Source organism: Catharus ustulatus, chromosome 3 (assembly GCF_009819885.2).
Source record: "Catharus ustulatus isolate bCatUst1 chromosome 3, bCatUst1.pri.v2, whole genome shotgun sequence".
Classification (NCBI taxonomy): Eukaryota; Metazoa; Chordata; class Aves; order Passeriformes; family Turdidae; genus Catharus; species Catharus ustulatus.
This window is the reverse complement of record NC_046223.1, coordinates 61,250,860-61,270,873: the sequence shown is the minus strand read 5'-3', so window position 1 is coordinate 61,270,873 and position 20,014 is coordinate 61,250,860. Positions and strand designations below refer to the sequence as shown.

The 20,014-nt window shown below is 37.4% G+C and overlaps 1 long non-coding RNA gene across 5 annotated transcripts in view; it reads right to left on the bottom strand.

Annotated features, from left to right (window-relative positions):
- The window catches only part of LOC116993356, a 49,160-nt gene that overhangs the window by 9,360 nt on the left and 19,786 nt on the right, over window positions 1-20,014 (bottom strand). The window contains exon 4 of one of the 5 annotated variants that reach the window (XR_004417277.1): window positions 10,679-10,813. The exons of the other annotated variants lie outside the window; for them this stretch is intronic. This is a non-coding gene — a long non-coding RNA (uncharacterized LOC116993356). The remainder of the gene's footprint in view (window positions 1-10,678; window positions 10,814-20,014) is intronic. 5 annotated transcript variants of the gene reach the window in all.

The window sequence follows — 20,014 nt, the reverse complement described above, 5'->3', positions numbered from 1 at the left end:
AGATTCAATCACTATAAATCTTCAAAGAAAAGGTAATTTCATGTACATCTTGTTAAGAATATTTATAATTCAGGCTAAGTAGCTATTCATTTTAGAGGACTACTTCATTGCTTTTTAATTAATAGTTAATATTTAATTGCTTTATGCACACACCTTTAAAACATATTTTTAGATCATCAATTGAAATATGCTAGAGTAAGGAAAAGACTTTATTAGCTGTATGTGCAATAATTTTAATAGAACAATAACTTTTTCTTAAGAAAGAAAAATAAGAACATTATTAGCTTTAAGCATACCTTAAAATTCTCTTTGATTGAAGTATCTCTCAAAATTGATCATCTTGGGCTATACTCAAACCACCTGAATTGTCCTTGAGCTTTTCAAGTCTAAGAGGACTAAGTTTATTTTCAAGAATTGTTCAAAGAGCTTACATGTTAAGCAAAGTAGCAGTTAAAATTAGCTAATAAGAAATAACTGGTACAGATTTAGCTAAAATAGAGTACTGTATTTATACCCTGTCTTGAAGACAAAATTGCTTATATCTTCATCTAAGTGCTTTCCTAAATCTAGGAAATCTACATTCATAATTAGATATGAAATTGGTGAATTAGCATGTTGCATTAACCACACTCTCCCTAATTTTGTTTTCATTAGCAAATGGTCCTGTTTGACCTAACTGAAACCATTCTGGTCACATTTTTAAAGCAGCAGATGAGAAAAGCGTTTGGGGAATGGCTGATTTATTAGTGCATTGTTTATAGTCCATACTACATGTGCCTTGGGGCAAATAAATGAATGTTTTTTGAACTTTTTTTTTTAAACTAGAGTTGAATATTTTAACACTATTTATAAAGCCACACATTTTAGCATGCAGAGCAGCCAGCAACATTCCATAGGCATCTGCTGGGACATGGACTACTACTCTGCCAACCTTCTGTGGGCAATATTTTTTTACTGCAATGAAGAGAATTCCTTTGAAAGAACAGGCAAATATATGTGTAGTTTACATACTTTTGTAGTTCACATATTTTGTGGCTAAAAATATCCAAAGTCCATACCCCACCTTCAGACTGAGTCTTGGAAGCAGATCCAGCTGCGGAGTGCAGCTCTTGTGTGAGGCTGATTTTCTTGTGTGTGAAAATAATTTATAAAAAAATAAAACAAAATGAAAAAAATCCCACAAAAATTTTAAACCTTGGAATTTGTCATGGAATGAATATTTCTTTCATAATTTTATTTCAGAAGATGATTGGTCCAACTGTCTCTCCAGAAGGGATAAACTTGCATTCTTGGACAGCAGCAGAAAAAATAAAATACAAAAACTTCCTACAATCTGATGTTTGGACTGACCAAGCTGAGAGAAAATATATCACTTGGCTTTAAAGACTCCAATATCACAGCAAGACACTGTCCTAGATTTCTGGCAGGTTCACTCACTTGTATGTAGTCTCCCAATGTCTTTCTCAATATGAAGCTAACAGAATTATTTTTACTACTGAATTTAAGTAGGATGTTGATTATGCTCCTGCAGTAGTTCTACAAATGCAGATAAGCTGTACATGAAGGGCAAGAGCCCAGTTCTACTTCTGCATCTGGACAAGAAGTAGAGAATAAGAACTGCTCCTACAAATTAAAAAGCTAAAGGTGGTCTTTTTAATCTGACTATGCTATATTATTCCATGCCAATTAACCATCTAGAGCTGCAAAAGCACAACGGCAAAATATTTAAGGTGAGAACATTTATTCTAAAAAATTTTCTTTAAAAAGAGTTAATTTCTATCTAAAATGATAATCCCAAGAAAACTTAAGAATAAATGATTTATCTGTTGTGGCAGATCAACCTTAGTTAGATGCTAGGTGCCCACCAAGTTGCTCTCTCATATCCCCATCTCATCTGGACTAGGGAGAGAAAATAAAATGGAAAACAGTTCGTAGTTTGAGATAAGACAGTTTACGAAAGCAAAAGTGAAAAGCTGTGCACTCATAAGCAAAGGGAAAAGCTGATGGTTTTATGCTCTAGTTCCCATTGACAAGTGATACTTGGCCACTTTCTGGGAAGCAGAGCTCCAGCACCTGTAGCAGTTGCTCCAGAAAACCAGTGTTGTAAAGAACAAATTCCCACCCTCCTCCTCCTCCTTTTCATATTTTTCTTTTAATGTGCTAGGAAAAATGAACTCCATCTCAGCTAGACCCATTACACCTGGACATTTGTGCAATGATTTGAACACAGGGGCTTTTTGTGGTTTTTTTTCTGTGTTTATGGCAACTACTTATCTTTCTTCCTGTGTCATGTACCCTCTTTTTAGGCAGCCCAAAATGTAACTCAGTTGGTAAACAGGGATGTGGTGGTTTTCCCAGAGGGTGGAGGGGGTGTCCTGCTGCCAGAGCAGACAGCAGCAGTAGCTGTTGAGGGGTTGCTGCGTGTCCAGACGTCTTGGAGCAGTTCCCAGTGCTATGCTGAAAGCTGACGCTCCAGACACCCCGGGCTCACTGCACGCACTCACAGGAGTTAATCTTTACATCCAGTCTGATGCACCCAAAAACATTCCTGATCACATATGTTAGCCATCTGTGCAGTGCATTTATACTGTCCAGTTCAGAACTTCCCAGATGGAAACACGGGAGCACTTTCTGTACACACGCTGGGGTAGCCACGGTTAGGCATGACTTGAGTCCATGTTTGCACTTTCAGCACACAGACTGTGCACCAAATCAGGTTTCATTCACATGGATGCAAGTGCTCATCCAAACACAGAGCAAAACTTTTAATTATTTCAATATTGCAATAGCTTCCTATCTTCCTCACAGAAACTTACTGTCAACAAAGAAAATTATTGATCATGAGAAGTGAGTAAAAAAAGTCTCAACTTTTTAAAACCAGAAATGTAATTTAAATTGTTCTTAATTTAGTTTTTGTACTATTCACTCTCAAGAAGTACTTGTTTTACTTGAGGTTCAGTTTCCAGGGTACAACTCACATCTGTTGTTTTCATCATGAGAAATAACTTTCCTTTCCTTTGACAGATAAGTAACACCAGGAAACTGCTCATTGACTGGCCACAGTTGCCACCAACAAATTCCAAACAAGCTGTAAAAAAAAGGAAATAATATGTTTCTTGTTCTCTTTGAGATATCTTGTACCTTATTGTGGTATCCTTTGCCATCATTTGTCTAGTTGGGAAAAATATGTATGTATTTCACTATGGACTTCCCTCACCTACTCATTAAAGAGTAGTCCAGACTTCCTGAGCAAGTTAACACCACAGGTTTATTGATCATATGCAAACAGCGAAATGTACCACCTCTAATCTTGCCAATTCCCTTGCTTTCACTAATTCATAAAGATGTTATTGTTCTTCTGCTCTACAATAGTTAAATTAGGTGATATTTCTTCATGGGAATCTGAGCAAGTGTCAAACCACAGAACTTTTGACACAAATTTACAGGGGAATAGTCTTTCTTTGGGAACATCTGCATGTTTCAGTAGCACCTTCAGTGTGAGGATGTCTCTTTCTGCTTCCCAGCTTGACTTTCCCTCTTCTCTGTTCAGAGAAGTATGTCAGCTTGTCATGGAAATAGAAAATAAAGAGAAGAAAGCATAAGGATGCACTTGTGATCACAGATTTGATTCTGGATGGCATTTGCTAGCAAAAGGATTCCTTGCTCTGATAATTCTGTGTAGTGGACCATGGAAAACTTGAGGGGAGCCACTTAAGTAGATTTTGAGAATCCTTGACTGTGAACTTCAATGCTGACTTTATTCTGGGCATCAGATTATTGATATGTATACTACCCATTGTCTTTCCTAAGGCTTGCTTTAACCTAAAAATACTCAAAAAGAGAAATCAGTTATGTTGACAGGAATGCTTTTGGGAAGAGATAGACTTAGAGCTAGCACATCATAGGGGTAGTAGAAGACTGGCTAGCCAAATCTGCCTGGAGTATCACTTGTTGCCTTTCAAAAAATATAAAGGAGTCCAGCGAGCATCAAACAAAATTAAGCAGAGCTGAAATAGAACTAAGATTAATACATAGGGTTTGCACCAAATGTAACAAGGGATAGAAGGGGACTTCCACAGACAGTAGTGAGCAGACTTACCTTCTGAAAGAATATTTGCACTCTGCACATATTGGAAGTGGAGGTTGTTGAAATACAGCCCCTACAGTGCTTGGATGTTTCAGAGCTCAGATAGGCATCTGTGGCTCAGTATCAGCCTGATCATGTCTTGTCAAACTGTGTGCCTGTAGACAGAGGCTGATGCATGTCTGTCCATACCAAACCCATAGCAGAGAGGACAAAGCCAGCATAGACATACCCAGTGCCATAAATGCAATGAGATCCTTCAGTGTTTGTTCTTAGTCCATTCTGTTTCAGTTTCAGCTCTCCTTCTCCAGCATATCTCATTTATACTAAAGCCATTTATTTTGCTGATTCTAAGACCTATTGCCAATATCACTGTTGTAAGCTAGAGAAGTCTTCAAGCAACTTCTAAGGGTAGATTACTGTTCTCAAGAAATGTGTGAATGGTGTGTTTGGCTTGCTGGAGGCCTGAGCACGCCACTCCTCCAAGCAGCTCGGTGTGCACCAAGACCAGCAGAGCAGCACCTGCATGCACGCAGTGAAATACTGTTCTGTGAAGAATTGCAAATCCCAAACAGTGCCATCTGTGCATACCTATAAACTTTGCTGCCAGAGTAGGCATCGATTCAGTAACACTATGGTCACACTGGTAACATGAAAGGGTATTTACAGCCAAAGTTGGGAGTTCCCTGATTCAATCTATGAGATTTTAATTTCATCCACAGAATCCCCAATTCCAGGACGGAAAAGGTGTTCCAAAACCTTGGCAATCCTTTCAAACTCTACCTCTACTCTTCATTTCTTGGAATAATCAGAATCAATGTGGTTAATATATAAATCAAATATGCTCTGTATGGAAATCAGTTCAGTCACACAAAGGGCACTAAATAAAAAATATCTAACAAAGGATCTTCACAATTTATAGCTTGCTAGGCTTAAAGTTATGACAATGAAGTTTCTTGTTTTCTCTAGAATGGTCCTGTAGAGTATTGCCCAATGAGAACTGCACCCTCTTGAGGAATGCTTGCCTGGAAATCTCACACAATAAAATGTCATATTTCTTGCCTGATCTATAATAAAAATGAACACTTCAGCAGAGGGTCAAGGGAATGACATGCCATTACTGCAGAAATTTTCTCCTATGGCTACTCTTTATTCTCCCAGTGGGATTCTTCCCAGGATAATGATGGAAAGCTGTTTGCACATGAACTGCTTCCCTTTTAGATCTAGCAGGCTGACAGGAATCATTCCTGCTCTAAAGACCCTGAAGTCAAGTGAGCTGAACTCTTTTGGAGTGGGGCTCCAGTGCTTACAGCTTTTCTATTGAAAAATGGTTCTCTATAGCATGAAAGAATGGAATTTTCATAAAATCTGTTCATCTTAGATGAAGCAAAACTGAACTAGAAAGCAATTCACAAACATGGGAAAGAAAATGCAGGCACAAGGTGCTCTATTTTTAAGGGACTATGAATAAGAAGCTTAATGATACCGATATAATAGCAGTCAGAAATGGGTGCATGCACTATGCAGATCACAAATGGGTGTACCACTTCCAAAAAGCAGCATTGGACAGCTTAGCAACAATCACATGTATTTCATGTAGCAGTTCTAGTGCAAGTTTGGCCCAGATAAATTTGAAATGCAGGTTTGGGAAAACAATCATTTGGTGCAATGAATTTGTTGAGAAAAAAAACATCAGGGAGCTCCTGTTCTGTCACAGAGGTACACTGAAGAGAGGAGTGGTGTACTGAGTCCCCTCAGTGGCTTCACTCATCCAGAGGCATGTGGGAGGAAAGACTGAGAATTGCAGGGTAAGAACTCCATAGCTGTGTTTTTCTTGTAGAAAGCTACTGAGCTCTGGAGGGGGAGGGTGGAAGGAGGAAGGCCTTCTAAACCTCTTGCTGTACATCAAACCCTTGTCAGAGGGATCTGTGTGAAAGACAGAAAATATCACCCCACGTGCAGGCAACTGCAGTTCAAGACAACTTCTGCTTCAGGACGTTGTACTCCACCTACTACACCTGCAGGACCAAGCAGCCATTAAAATACCAGCTGCAAGAGGGGCTGGTGCTCTGCAAGTTCCTACTCACCCTGCTCTGTCCTGTACAAATATCTCTCAAAGGTCTCAAAACCATATCTCACTTCACCTACAGTCACAGCAGTCCTTCCTTCATCCATCCTGCCTACATCACTTCACCTAGCAAACACACTGCACCCACCTTACATCAGTGCTGACAGCCACACTCCCTGTGGTGATGTGGCCCTGATCTCACAGCCTGAGCAAGAACTGTGAGAACTGAGGCATCCTTGCTGCAGTCTCCAGCAGTAGAGGACCTGGGCAGCTGGCTGGCTACAGGTGATCAGCAATGGATTTTGAAGTGGAAAAATAGAGAAAAAGTTCCCACGATCTCAAATCCAATGAAACATTGATAGTTTTCTTCAATGACAAAATCTGTATGCCCACACAGAGAACTGCATATCATATCATTTCTAATCTTTTATATCTAATTACATCACTATTATCTTACAAATCTCTGATTATTGTACATGAGAAGAGGAATGAAACCTCTCTCTTCTTTAAAACATTTCTCACAATACAGTGGAAGACACAGAAATTGCTAATGTACTCTATTACCTAGTCTGAGCTCTAATCCTCACTAAACTGAGCTCTGAGAAAAGCTGCACAGTGACTCCAGCCCTGAGGGAAGAGGAGTGCTCAGGGAAGGGAGGGCTTGGGGCAGGGGGCTGCGCTGCACCCAGTGAGCAGTGTTTGGCACAATGGACAATTGTCTTCCAGGTGTATTCATTTGTCTCCACCAAACAACATTCCCCAGAGCACAAAAGCCTTCAGTGTGGGGACAGCTAAGCATAACAAATGACATACCAGACTTTTCTGAGGTCTTTGATGATTATAAGAGGTCTCTGTTCCACTGTTATTGACTTTGCTGTCTTTGTGTTATTCCTTTAGAATGGAATTAGTGTGTTGCATCATTTCAAGTTCTGGTGCAGGGCTTGCACTGGAAGGTAGGGAAATTGGAGAAGGAAGAGGGACTGTGAAATAATTCTTAGACTAGAACTTTCTAAAGTAGTCTGCTAGTTTGTTGTCTTGCTGGCTACAGGTTTTGTTGTCTCCGCTCTTTTTTTTTACAAGGCACACATTTTTACAGAGTGAATTATCTTCATGCAACTCCAAGTAACCACTTATTTTGGTAAAATTTATAACACCAGATTCTACTTTTAGCCAGGAAATGCAAACAAAGCTTGGAGACAGCTTGTTCCCTGACCCCAAATTCATTCCATGTTGCTATAGCATCACCCCCTGAGAAAATGGGACCAGCTCTTTTCCTCTCCTTAGACCTGCTCAATGGGCTTTTGTCAGCTGTTGAATTATAGCATTAAAATTCAAATACTAGGGATTTAATGGAGGATTATTATGACACCCTGGTGCATTCTTTGTGTTGCTCTTGGCAACAAACCCAAGGAATGAGTGAAAGAAATAAAAACGAAGAGCTGTCTTGTTAAAATCATGCTGGTGCTACGACATATTTAGGAGAGAGAAAAATGGTTCCCTAACCTTGACTATTATTGTTGAACCAAATTGACTGAAAACTCTTTTCAACCAGTAAGCACTGCTTGCAGCTGAACTCTATTTCAAAGCTGTTATCATTTTCTGAAAACAGGTTTCCTTCTACCTTGTGCACAAAATAAATAGGATCAACAGTTAGGAGAAGGGCATTGCATTTGCTTACTACTTTCCCTTGCTCGCCAGAAAATAGCAATACTCTGTAATATTCTGACATCTTAAGAGTGCCAGTGGGATTACTTTAAAGCAAAAGTTTAATTTGTCTCTCCCATAATATATGTGTAGTATTTTGTGTATACAGACTGCATGTGCATGACTGCCACATAAATGCTTAAATTGCTCATGTTTTTCACTACTGTCTTTAGATTGGAGGAATGTTTCTGAAAAAAAGAATCATCTGTGTCATAGAACTGAATAGGATTTTGTGTTGGGCTTTAAATAGGAATTGCATTCTGCACCTTATAACCAGACTGTGCAGTGAAACATTCAAGGATTTATGGAGGGAGAAAGCTCCACTGCTCAGCAGTTTTCTCTGCATAAACTGGGCTCAAATTTATCTCCAGTGTAACTGCTCTAAATTCTCCATAGGTGTATTCCCACTCTTTATCTTGGTTCTATTTCTATTAAATATATATATATATAAACTCCAAATTTATCTAGAAAGATAAATATTATATTGATTTGAACAATCTAATAGAACAGTAGCTTGAAAGCTTGGACAGCAACTTAACATACCCTTGGCAAAGACTATGAGCACAATATATTTAACATGGTGAAATTAAGACTGTGAGCTGAAGCAGAAATATGTAGGTAGTTCTTGCCGGGTTGACTAAGGGAGTCAGTTATCCTGAACGCTTTTTTCTGGGTAATGAGAATTATTACTGTTTATTAATAGGGCAAGCTAAGTACACATGCCCCTGCACACCTTTGATTGTTTTTGGTTGAGAATAACAGCAAGTATCTGACTGGTGAGCACAGTTGAGACAGAAGCAAATCAGATAGGGGTTATAGACAAAATGAAGTAATAGCCAGCTAATGACGACAACAGCAGCAACAACAATAAAATAATCTGATCTCAGACATGTTCACCTTGGCATTTAAATACAAAAAAAAACCTTTGAGTGAGGAAAGGCTGCTACTATTTTGTTTTCATTAACAGAAAAAAAAACCCCAAAACTGAAAGCATTCTATTAAATTTTCTCTACAGACTACAGTCTACCACAAAAAAAAAAAAAAAAAAAAAAAAATTATCATAGAGATAGCTGGACTTGGAGACCTTCCTAGCCAAAAACACAGAAGAAACAGGAGAAAAGTTTTTCTTATACCCTGGAGAAACCAGTGGCTGTGGTAATATGTTCCTAGGGTTTTGTACGAGCTTGCCTTGCACAGAAAACTTGCTCTGTTTCAGAAAGGCTCAGCACACAAGGTTTATCTGATCCCCATTTATTTAGGCTGAGGAGCACAATTGACACCTTGAGTTGATTAATTAATGTGCTCTGTCCTCTTGAGGGCTTCAAATAGGAAACTGATTAAGCCCCAGGTGCTTTAGGAACCATTACAAGTTTAAATTCACTTGAGGCATGCCCACTATGTCTGCAACCAGAGTGCAGCTGTCGAGTGAAATCAGTGGTAACATTGCGCCAAAAAATAAATCAGCTGCTGGGAACATCAGGAGAAAAGCTACCTTGCTTACCAGAAGGATAAAGAGAGAAGAAGGGCCTCCAAGGAGGCTCAGGGAATGGCAAAAACATCTGAGAGGGAAGTGTAGGAAGTGCAAGGCAAAGTTTTGAATATGCTTTTCCAACACATGGGATATCTTTTATTTTCACTGTGAAAACATGCCTTCCAAAGTACTGACCTTTACTGATGTCTTCCAATGTCTAACTGAAAATATGTCAAATATATTAGTCTAAAATGTATGATCATATGTCCCAAATAACACCTTGCCACCCTGGAAAAACTGTGGAATGAAAATTAGGACTGTGTAGAATGAAAGTAATGATGAGCATAATGTGTTGAAGAAAACATATGACCACCAGGTGCAGCAACCTAAAGAGTGGCCTTGTTTTTACAATTGATCTGTGTGCTCTGGTGAAGATGCTACCTGCTAGAGAAATAATGTGAACCTTTCTAATTTCCATTATGCCCATTTTAGCACTTGGTGTGTTTTCTTTTTTGTTTCTGTGGGGTAAAATTGCTCCTCTGCTCTTTGCTGCTGGCTTTGCACAGTGCAAACTGGGCATGTACAGTAAAGAGAACTAAAAAAACCCAAACAAGCCACAAAACCCATCAGAAATCCCATTATCTCATCAATACCTTCCTGTTTGTGTTTCCAGACTGTCAGCAATGTTCTTCTCAGAGTATTGTGTGACTTGAACACCTGAGAAATTTTCTTGACACATTCCCACCAAAAGGCTTTAAGATGTGACTGCAGCTTTTCTTACAAATGTTGCTGGTTACACAAGCAACAAGGATACTGGCTAGCTCTGGATTATCCTTGTCTTTCTACACTAGAAATTATTAAATCCTGATATATTCATTGATAGTTTTGTTCCTTCTATTCGAACATGATTGATTACTGATATTTGTAGTATCTGTATTTTAAATATGCTTTTAGTTTATAGAGATGGTGAACATTTTAGACCGTCTCTATAATCAAGATTACTGAACTAAGAAACTATGCAAGATTTTAAAAGTATTATTTACTCTTGAAAAAGTACTGTTTGCTCTTAGACCTGTCTCAGGTTACTGCAAATGGCATAACCACTGCACCGAATTGACAAACAATGAGGTGACAATTCCACATTGTAGGAAATGTGTTTTTCTCTGCAATTTTTTTCAGCCTTTTATTTCTGGGGTATTAAAATTTTTCACCAATTCAAAAAAATAGCCTTTAGGGCACTAGTTATATTACAATTTCCAAAGCAAATTATATTACTACCACAAAAGTTAACATTTCCTATCAACAGGAAACAAATCACAATACTGTGGGAAAAACTAAAAGTCCCACATACCTGGCTGACCTCAGAGAAAATCACCTACTGAGAGGGAATAAATATTATTTTCTTTCAGTAGGAGACCTTTTTTTTTTTTCTTATTAACTTTTTTTTTTTTTTTGGATGATGAGCCATGGCCATGCTGAGTCATACCTGCAGAAAAAAGAAAGAATTCTTTAAATAAGAAAGCCTTTATGATAGAATTTGGTTCTTTTTTGATCTTTCATGTTCAAGAAACACGGGTAGAAGTACTACATGTGAGCCTGTCTTTTCCGGACTGGCTTCAGAAAAACTTGGCAGAGAAGCCAAATGACAATGCAAATGGAATTATTTTTCAGACAAGTATTAGACAAAAAAAATAAAAATTCAAGGTTTCCTGTCTATTAACATAAGTATTTTAAATAGCTATTAGCTATTTTCTGTTCTGTCACTGTTGATGAACACAGTAGCCAGCTTCTTGCCTCTTGCTGTCCAGAATCTCATTCTACTCTAAAAGCTGCTTCTTCCCACTGCTTTGATAAATCCTGAAGAACTTCTTCTTCCTGGCTAGGTGTGTGGTATTATTCTTCTTCAATGCCAGTTGAGAGAAACAAATCTGCTCTTCACAAATGAATGAGTGTTTAACTGAGTTCCTTACTGGCTGTATTCTACATATTCCACAGGGATTTCAGAAATTTTGTATGAGGACAACTGCAGTTGATGATGCTAGCCAAAGGAAATATATTATTTCAATGTTTGTCATGGAACACCTGATACTTAGCATAACTAAATATATTAAAATGTGTTTTTATCTGTCTTTATTGATCTGCTCCTTTTAGATTGCACTTAATTTTGGAGGTTTTCTGTGATGTCATATAAATTCATAAGGATCAAATTCTGTCTCAGACCACATAATCCGCATTGACAATGCAGAAAAGAGATGAGAGAAGAAGTAACCATGGAATGATGTTGTGACTTATTGAACTTTGGGAACAAAGTAGTACTTTGGGAACAGAATGCACCTCTTGTTTGTCTGCCTAGCAGTTTTAAAGTTGTCTCCAATTTCCTACTGCTTAAATGACCCATTTTACTTTCCTGTAACATTGTATGAAATATTTATCTACATAGCTCCCAGAATCAGCTCCAAAATCCTTTTGCAATTTTTTTCCAGGCAAAAATTATATGAAAAAAAATGAAAACTACCTTTCCAGTAAATAGTTCAATGTTTTAAAAATTATTAAAATTAATAAAGGAAAAATGCAAATAATGTTTAATGTGCATTGAATTTTATGAAACAAAGTGGATATGAAACCTAGTTTCCTTGAAAATAGCCCATTCTTTTCATTCCAAACTGTGTAACCCATAGTCCATAATGTCCATCAGTGTAGCTTAGAAACTTGTAAATTCCTTTGGTCATTCCCATTTTTCTTAAAGACAATAACACAGTCTTTGTAGATCTTAATTTGTAAAAGGTTTCATTTTTCTGTAAAAAATGTCCCAAAAATCAAGTTGTATATTTCTCTTTAATGTGTTCAAGTCATAATTTGTTTTTTATTTCATCACTGTTTCTTTCACTAAAATTGCATCTTTTTCTTTAAATGTTGATATATATTTGTCAGAAGCAACTTTCTCATTCTCAGTCTTTATGACCATTTTATGATGCTCTTGAGTTTTTTCAATGTCTCTAATAAGTTGCGAGTTTTCATATTTTTTCCTTTCAATAATGACGTTTCCTTTTTATTTATTTCTTTTCAATTTTCCAGCTCTTGTTCTGAGGTCACCTCCAAATTTGGTAGTAAACTCAATGGGATGCTTCCTGGCAAATAGATTGCTTGCATTTTTGTTCTGTGATGGCGTTCACTAAATCCCTGTTAATATCCCGAGACCTTGTGGGGGCAATAAAAGCCTGTTTTCTGTTGCAATAATGTTTTTGTGCAATCCATATTCTTCTGCTGAATGAAGAATGACTTTATCTGAAAAAGGTTCTCCATTATTTTTATAACTGGAGGCTGATGTAATGGTAGCAATTTAGAAACAGTTCTGGGCAATGTTTTTTCCTTCGTGTGAACATATGGTCCAATCTACAAACAACATGTAATGGTGATTTATCAAAAGGACTTCTTTTTTGCAGTATTTTATGTTGTACTAGTATTCATTTAGACTGGAATAAAATTAATTCTTTAGCTCATATCTGAGTGTGCTTTCAGAAGAACAGTTAGCTCTCTTGCACTGGCTGTGCAACAGCTCCATATCAGTTTCTTTGACTCGGTGACAATATTTCCGTATTTCAAAGCAATTTGCTCTGTAGGGTTTTCTTCCTTTACAGTGTGTTTAATTTACCCCATTCCTCATTTATCCTTGCTTTATAAACTGTAACAACATTCTTCTCTTATCACAGGTTGGGCATTTCTTTTTGGCTTTGTCATTTGACCTACGTGTCAAATGATTTTTCACAAACATGTTTTTCACCATTATTACTGAAAGCTTCATTACACTGCTGCTTTGGCTACAAGATCATACCATTAAAAATAAGACTTTTTCCTTAATCTTTTCTAGCTTTTCTGTTTAGGGCATTTTTATGTTTGCTTACATCTTCACAATTTATTGGAAGATTTCATATCACCCTGTCATTTCTTCTGAATAATATAATAATTTGCAGTTATGTGAGGGTATTTCATTGCACTTTCATGTACTGTGGACATAAAAACTTAGTTCTCTATTATATTAATGGGGCTTTCTTGAATCCAATCTGTTCCTCAATCTTAGCTAAGGGACTTATTTGACAGAAATATCTGTGCCAATTATCAGGACATCCAAAAAGGAAAATGGTGGTCAAAAATCTTTTCCTTATTTATATCCAGTTCAAACCATTTTTTGGAAGGGATGGCATGGGTACAACTGGTTTTAAAAAGTAGTTCTCAGAGAAAACAACAGCAGGGAAATTGGATTTTTTCTGGAATCATACTAAAGCTTTACTGGAATCAGATTCAGTACTCAAAGTAACTCCAGATTTTAAATTCTGTTCTTGCCCAGCTGGTTTTCAGCCAGATTTCATTATTTTTGGTGAGCTCATTTAAATTTTTACTTTTTCCTCAATCTGCAGACAGCTGGAACATTATAGATAGATTTCAGCTCTTGTTTTTAGTTAAAAATTTAGCAAATATCTGTGCAGTTAGAAAGCCTTTTAATCTAGACTTATGTAAAAGACATCAGAAGCATTTCTCCTCTACCTGAAATACAACAGCATTAAGATAAGAGCTACCCCTAGGAAATGAGAATAAAATTTATTACAGCTATTTCTAATGAATCTTTGATAGCAAAGTGCTGAAAACTGTTGTTGTAGAGAGTTTTTCAATTTTTATAACAATTTTTAAAGTGAGTTTTTAATCCTAATTGAAGATTCCATTCTGCAAACATTACCTTGTTTTACTTATACTGAGAGAAGTCTCCTAACCAGTTTGCTCTCAAATACCGAGTGAAACAGATGCACTCGGCAGAATGGGGGATCCCTAGAGCTAGACACAAGCTACCACGGTTTTGCTTTCTTTTTCCTTACTTCTCTGGGTTTAAGCTGTTGACCTCAGTGATGTCTAGTGTCATTGAGTTCCTCAAGTTAATTGGGATCTCTGAGAATAAATTTCCATTTGTTTCATATCTACTGCCTTTCAATCTTATCAGCATGCTGTGTTTCTTGTATTATGAAAAAGGCTAAACACAGAAGTCCACATGCTTTCTCTATAATTTCCCATATTTTTTGAACCAACCACCACATCTGTTCAATATTCTTGCTCTTTTCACTGTTTCATACAAAAGATGCTTGCTCTAACAACTGCTGCCACCAGTTGTGGACTCCTTTCCATGCTTTTGTCTTTCCCAGAACCACTGAGGTGCTTTGTGTGAGAAGGTATTGGCAAGTCTCAAAAGCAAGAACTTGCAATTTACAGAAGGAACAATTTGCAATTCACAGGTCTATTCTACGTGCTCTTGACTCTCTCTTGGGCTGTTGATACAGATGGAGATTTCTGTGGCTGACCTCAGAGGAATTCTTTCTTCTAATGGGCAGGAAGGCTGGAATGTTTGTCTGATGACTCATCCTTGTACCCTTTTTTCCTGCCCTTGCCTCTTATATTTGAGTGATATCAGATAGCATCTATTAAAAACAAGGCCAAAAAAAGGGCTCTCAAAGCTTACTGCTCTTCATAACAATGGTTTTCACTCACAGGGAGTTGGACCAGGGTATCTCTATACAGGCTTAACATCTTCTGCTTCTGTGCTGGGTCCATCTCCTGAAAGTCCTTGCTGTTGTGCTACTGCAAAATCAAAGATAGCTCTGACATAAGGTGGCTGAACCAAAAATGTTTTAAGTCTAAACACAGTAAAATCAATTCTGGAAACAATAGGTGACTGTTTTACCAGGAGGAAAAAGCAGTAATTCATATTTAGATCTTGATGTTGGGTTCTGAGAATTACAAATGTCAAAACATTATTGCCAAAGAAAACAGAAACAGCCTTATTGACAGTTCTAACAAGTGATAATATAAAGTTATGTACTTGTGAGTTAATGAGTGATTAACAAGTCGCTCTTTTTAATTACTTTTCCAGAAGGACTTCAAAGACTTCAGATGGAATTTCAGCTGAGTTTGAGTAAGTATTGGCAGGAGGTAGTCTGCAAAAATGGACAGGCACTTTGGTGAGATTTCTAGTTCTTCTGGTAACTTGGAAATATCAGAACTAGGTTCTAACTTGGCCCTTTTCTGGCATTTTAAATGCAACTTAAATCCAGGAAATTGAACAGCTAATAAAAACCAAAAGAAGGCAATTCAGGATGCTGATGAATTTAGATTCTCGATCCTTCTAAAAAAGATTTTTTGCTACCCCTAAAAAAAATAGACAATTTCAAAATTATCCTAGATATTAAAGAAAATGCTATTGCTATTTCTGTGGCTGGGCAAAGAAATAGAGCATGCCTGATTAAGGCCACGAAGCAGATGGAATAGGCTCAGATCACTTTTGTCAACAAGGTGGGTTTAAAACCACATGAAAATTCTTCATTTCTAAGACTGAAAGTCATAAAAAAGCACCAAAACCACCACCATCAAATTTGAATTTGGTCATGGATAGCTCAGAAACAGCAACCAACAACATTTAATAGTAAGTTAACAAGACTCTAGTTCTGACTCTGTTTTGGCAGTCAGCAGTTTGAACCCATGCATGCAGTTACAGATAAAAGTAGAATGAGTAGGACACTGACTATGTTCTCAGTTTTGGAGCATGGATTAGATTATTTGGAAAACAAAAATATTAAATGTAGTGTGCCTGAAAAATATTGACTCTCTGGCAGGTTTGAAACCTACAATGCTAAATAAAATGTGCAGTTTCTTAGTGACACTTGACTTTCTTAGTGACACTTGATCTATGAAGTCAACTCCAATAATATTATAATACATTGAAAGAGCAACAAAAAACAAATTAGATGTCTCCTGGGGCCAAATGGTTACAACAGCTTTTGACTAATTTTCTTCATTTTACCTCCCCATGCTGTTTGTCACTTAGAACTCAAAGTCTGTTACTCGTGTTAAGAATGCCTCTTTTGTAAATTCAGAAAACATTCGGTGCAAACATGCACATCAATTAAATAGTTACAGTAAGAATGAACTGATTAATAAAACATTTTGCAAAGGCACGGAAGAATATAATACAGCACTATTACAGAAATGCATTTACATAGTGTAATCCTTTACATGTTTTTTGGTTAAGATATGGCTATAAATGTATTCAACTCATATAAACGTGAAGCATCCATAATCTGATTTTGGATAATGCTCCAGCATCATATAATCTCCCCCTGCAATGCTTACTAGACATGTTTACAAAGCTCATTTTGTTTTTAATAATTCTCAAGGACAAGAGCTAAAACTGAACACAAAATTAGACATCCCAGCTCAGCTGAAACATTGTATATACAAGTCTAAACTCCATTTTACAAAATAAGCCTGGAAAAAGTATGACTAAACTTAATGAGGCTGAGAAAGGGGAAAAAAGTCCAGCTTCTTTGTGTTAGACTGATGAATTTTTGCATTTCCATGTTTTTCAAGTGTTTTCCATGCAGTTCCATAGATTAGCAAAAAAAGAGAATTAATGTCTGGTCTGTTTTTTCTTTGTCAGGTTCATGGCTATTTTGAGAAGAGTAGCACAAAGCACCCTTTAGCCTATACCTTGACTACAGCTGATCTTCTGAAATGGTGGAATGGGGGTAGGAATAGGTTGAAAATCCAGCTTTTATTTCCCACAGGGTTACGCAGTGATAGACCTGTTACCATGAAATATGTGTTGTGTGCCCACAAAAATTGCACCCTTCTCTTGGAGATGAACTGTGGAGCCCCACCCCACTGATTTGCCCTGCAACCATGCAGCTTTGCTCAGGGCCAGGCATAATCTGTCTGAATTTAGTCATTGTCTAATATGTCCAGCTATGTGATCTTAATCAAACAAATCTTCTCTTACGTGCTGCTTTACACAGGATCACCATGTTCATGTTTTTACTGTTGAGTAGATGCCAATGACGTAAATGATAAAAAAGTGATTTATAAGAAGAACGCATTATAAACAGAAATTGAGTTCATCCTCAAATTAAGCCTTGCCATGTATTTTAGAATTTTTACAACCAAGTGGCACCATAGCAAAAATCTCTAGGTAGATGACAATTACAAGTGGAAAATCTTGCTGCAAAGTAATCATTAACATTGCTAACCAAATAACCTGAGTGGAAAATATGCTGAAGAAACAAGAAAAAAAAGGAATTGGTCTTATGAAGCAAAGTAACTTCATGTTTCTTTCAAATTTTCCACCATTAGGTATTGAGAACCAGAACTAATGTTTCAGATTAAATATAAATTAATGGCATGTAAATTAAATGTATATTAAACAGAGCAGTAGATGGACTGCAAGGGAAAAGGCTTCCAGTACAATGCCTGACTTATCGATATGTCCATGTGAAGACAAAAAAATACAAGCCGAAAACCATCAAGCTCCTTTCACTGTTTTTGAATGACCTTGGTCTAAATTAATGATAACAATAGCTAGAATTATATCATACTTTTATGGTTAGCTAATTAATTTAAGCTTTTAAAGTGGAAAAAACCCCATAGCATCTATGCCAAGCTTTCGCCTGCTGTGAATTAAAGTGTCTGGGTTCTAAATTAGCTACGAAAAGAAGGTTTTAATGGGAATAGTAACTGACCCTTGGCAGTCACAGTGTTAAGAATTGCTGCTGTAGTATTAAGTTACATCTCTGTTCCCTGGGTACAGTTTTACAAGTTATATAACAACAACTATTGTAGGATTACTCAATCTCTTTACCTAACCCTAAGTGCATGCTGAATTTGTGGTTCCTGTAATAGTTCTCCACTGCCATGTTCAGAGAAGATGTCAGTGACACCATCAAATCCAGATCCTGCTGCCTGCCCAGACCAATAATGTTCTGCTTACAAGTACCACCCACCCTAAGGGACATTATTTTGTTTTTCCTTCTCTCCTTTCTTAGTTGGCAACCAATACCTGCCCAAAATTATCTACTCCCAGAAAAAAAAAACCTGCACATATAATAAATGCATAAGCTACAGGTGCAGCACATTCTGTAATTAATTTCTTGGATTTGTGTGAGACAACCACCCAGCTGCAGAAGGAAAGAATAAGACATATTAAAATGTGTGATACAAGTGATTTTTGTTGGTTTGGGTTTTTGGTTGGATTTCCTGGAAATCATCTGTACAATAGCAGCACATCTTGAATGTTTTTGTATTTTACACAGTCTTTAATAAACATAATCTGACAATTTTCAGGACATCGTTCTCAAACCTGTCTACCTGTAGTTAGGCAAGCAAAAAGCTGTTTTAAATTGTACCAGTGCTGTGAGTTTTCAGAGGGCAAGTCATCTGATAGATTCCAGTTTTCTTCTGAAGAAAAATAAGGGTTTCTGTTCAGGGAAATCTGTCTCATCCCTTTTAATTCTTCCTGTTCATCCTGTAAAACCTGGGGGCAAAAAGCCATCTGCTACCAGACTGCCCACTGTGAAGTCAGATCATCAACACTGAAGAAACAAGGATTCAAGGAAGAGCAGGCTCTGTGCCATCCCATGCACCTGTGTTCATCTAAAAGCAACTGCATTCAGTGGAAAAGTGCCTGCAGAAGAAATCCAGTCCATACAGTTTCACATCTTGTCTGCAGAGTCATCTGCAGTGAGACTGCAAGTGAGACTGGATAACGGATTTAGCTACTTCATGGTATTCAGGATGTCATACAGCAGATGGAGATTTCTCAGAAATCTCTCTGGCATGGTTTCAGCACGCAAAACATCTGTGTGAAAGGCAATGGATATGGTAAGAAATTAAAAGGTCTCCTTAGTGGGGTGCTCTGACAGATTTGGTTGATAATGAGGCAAAAGGCAGAAAAAGGACACAGTGTGCTGAGAGCAAACTGTTACCTCTCGAATGTGAAAAGTTAGCATAACTCAGATGTTCCTGCTAACTTGCAGATGGGTCTCAGAGGAAGGAAAAATTTGTTGTGGAGATGGGCAAAGAAAGAAATAGAAGTGCTTGCTCACTGTTCAAAAGCTTCTTTCCAAAAAGCATTTTGCTTGAAAATGCATTTCCTTTCCCTCTCTTTTCAATTTTCTTCTGCTGTAATATTACCCCTAATTTTGCTTCTCCACTCTACATGCATTTGATCACCTTTTTTGCTTTCTTCCTCCATTTTACCCTCTTCTGGTAACATGTTATGCAGATGACAAGACCCAGAAGTAGTGGCTGGATATATATTTCAGGCAATTCAATAATTTAATATTTTCTCTCGTGTTTCTTGTAGGAAAGGGCTTCTTGCTTCTGCATAAGCAAAGCAACAAACAAAATGTCTGTATAGCACTGTAATGATAGTTGTCCAGTTCTACATTAACCCAAAGGTGACAAATGAAATATAAAAAGGAGTAGACTCTAGGAAGGTGAGATTGATTGCAATGGAGCGACGTGGTAATTGGGAAACCTGGGTCAAACAAGTATCCTCTGTTTTTTATTCCCAATGTCAGCATTAGACTTTCTAATGAATGATACCACATTTTGTCAATTTTTTAAAAAACAAACTGTCATAAAGCAGAGCTACAAGATCCTCATAGGTGCAGTTGCATCAATAACCTCACACCTTGTTCTCAGCACTCACTGTCTGTGTGGGATCACTGACATGGAATGCAAATCCTTTAGTCAACTGTGACCTGTGGATTTGCATCAGTAACCATATTTGGAGCCAGAGGGTCTGCACTGCCTCTGCTTCCATGGTCTTCCATGCATAAACAAAAATTCAGGATTATGCTCGCATCACTAGTAA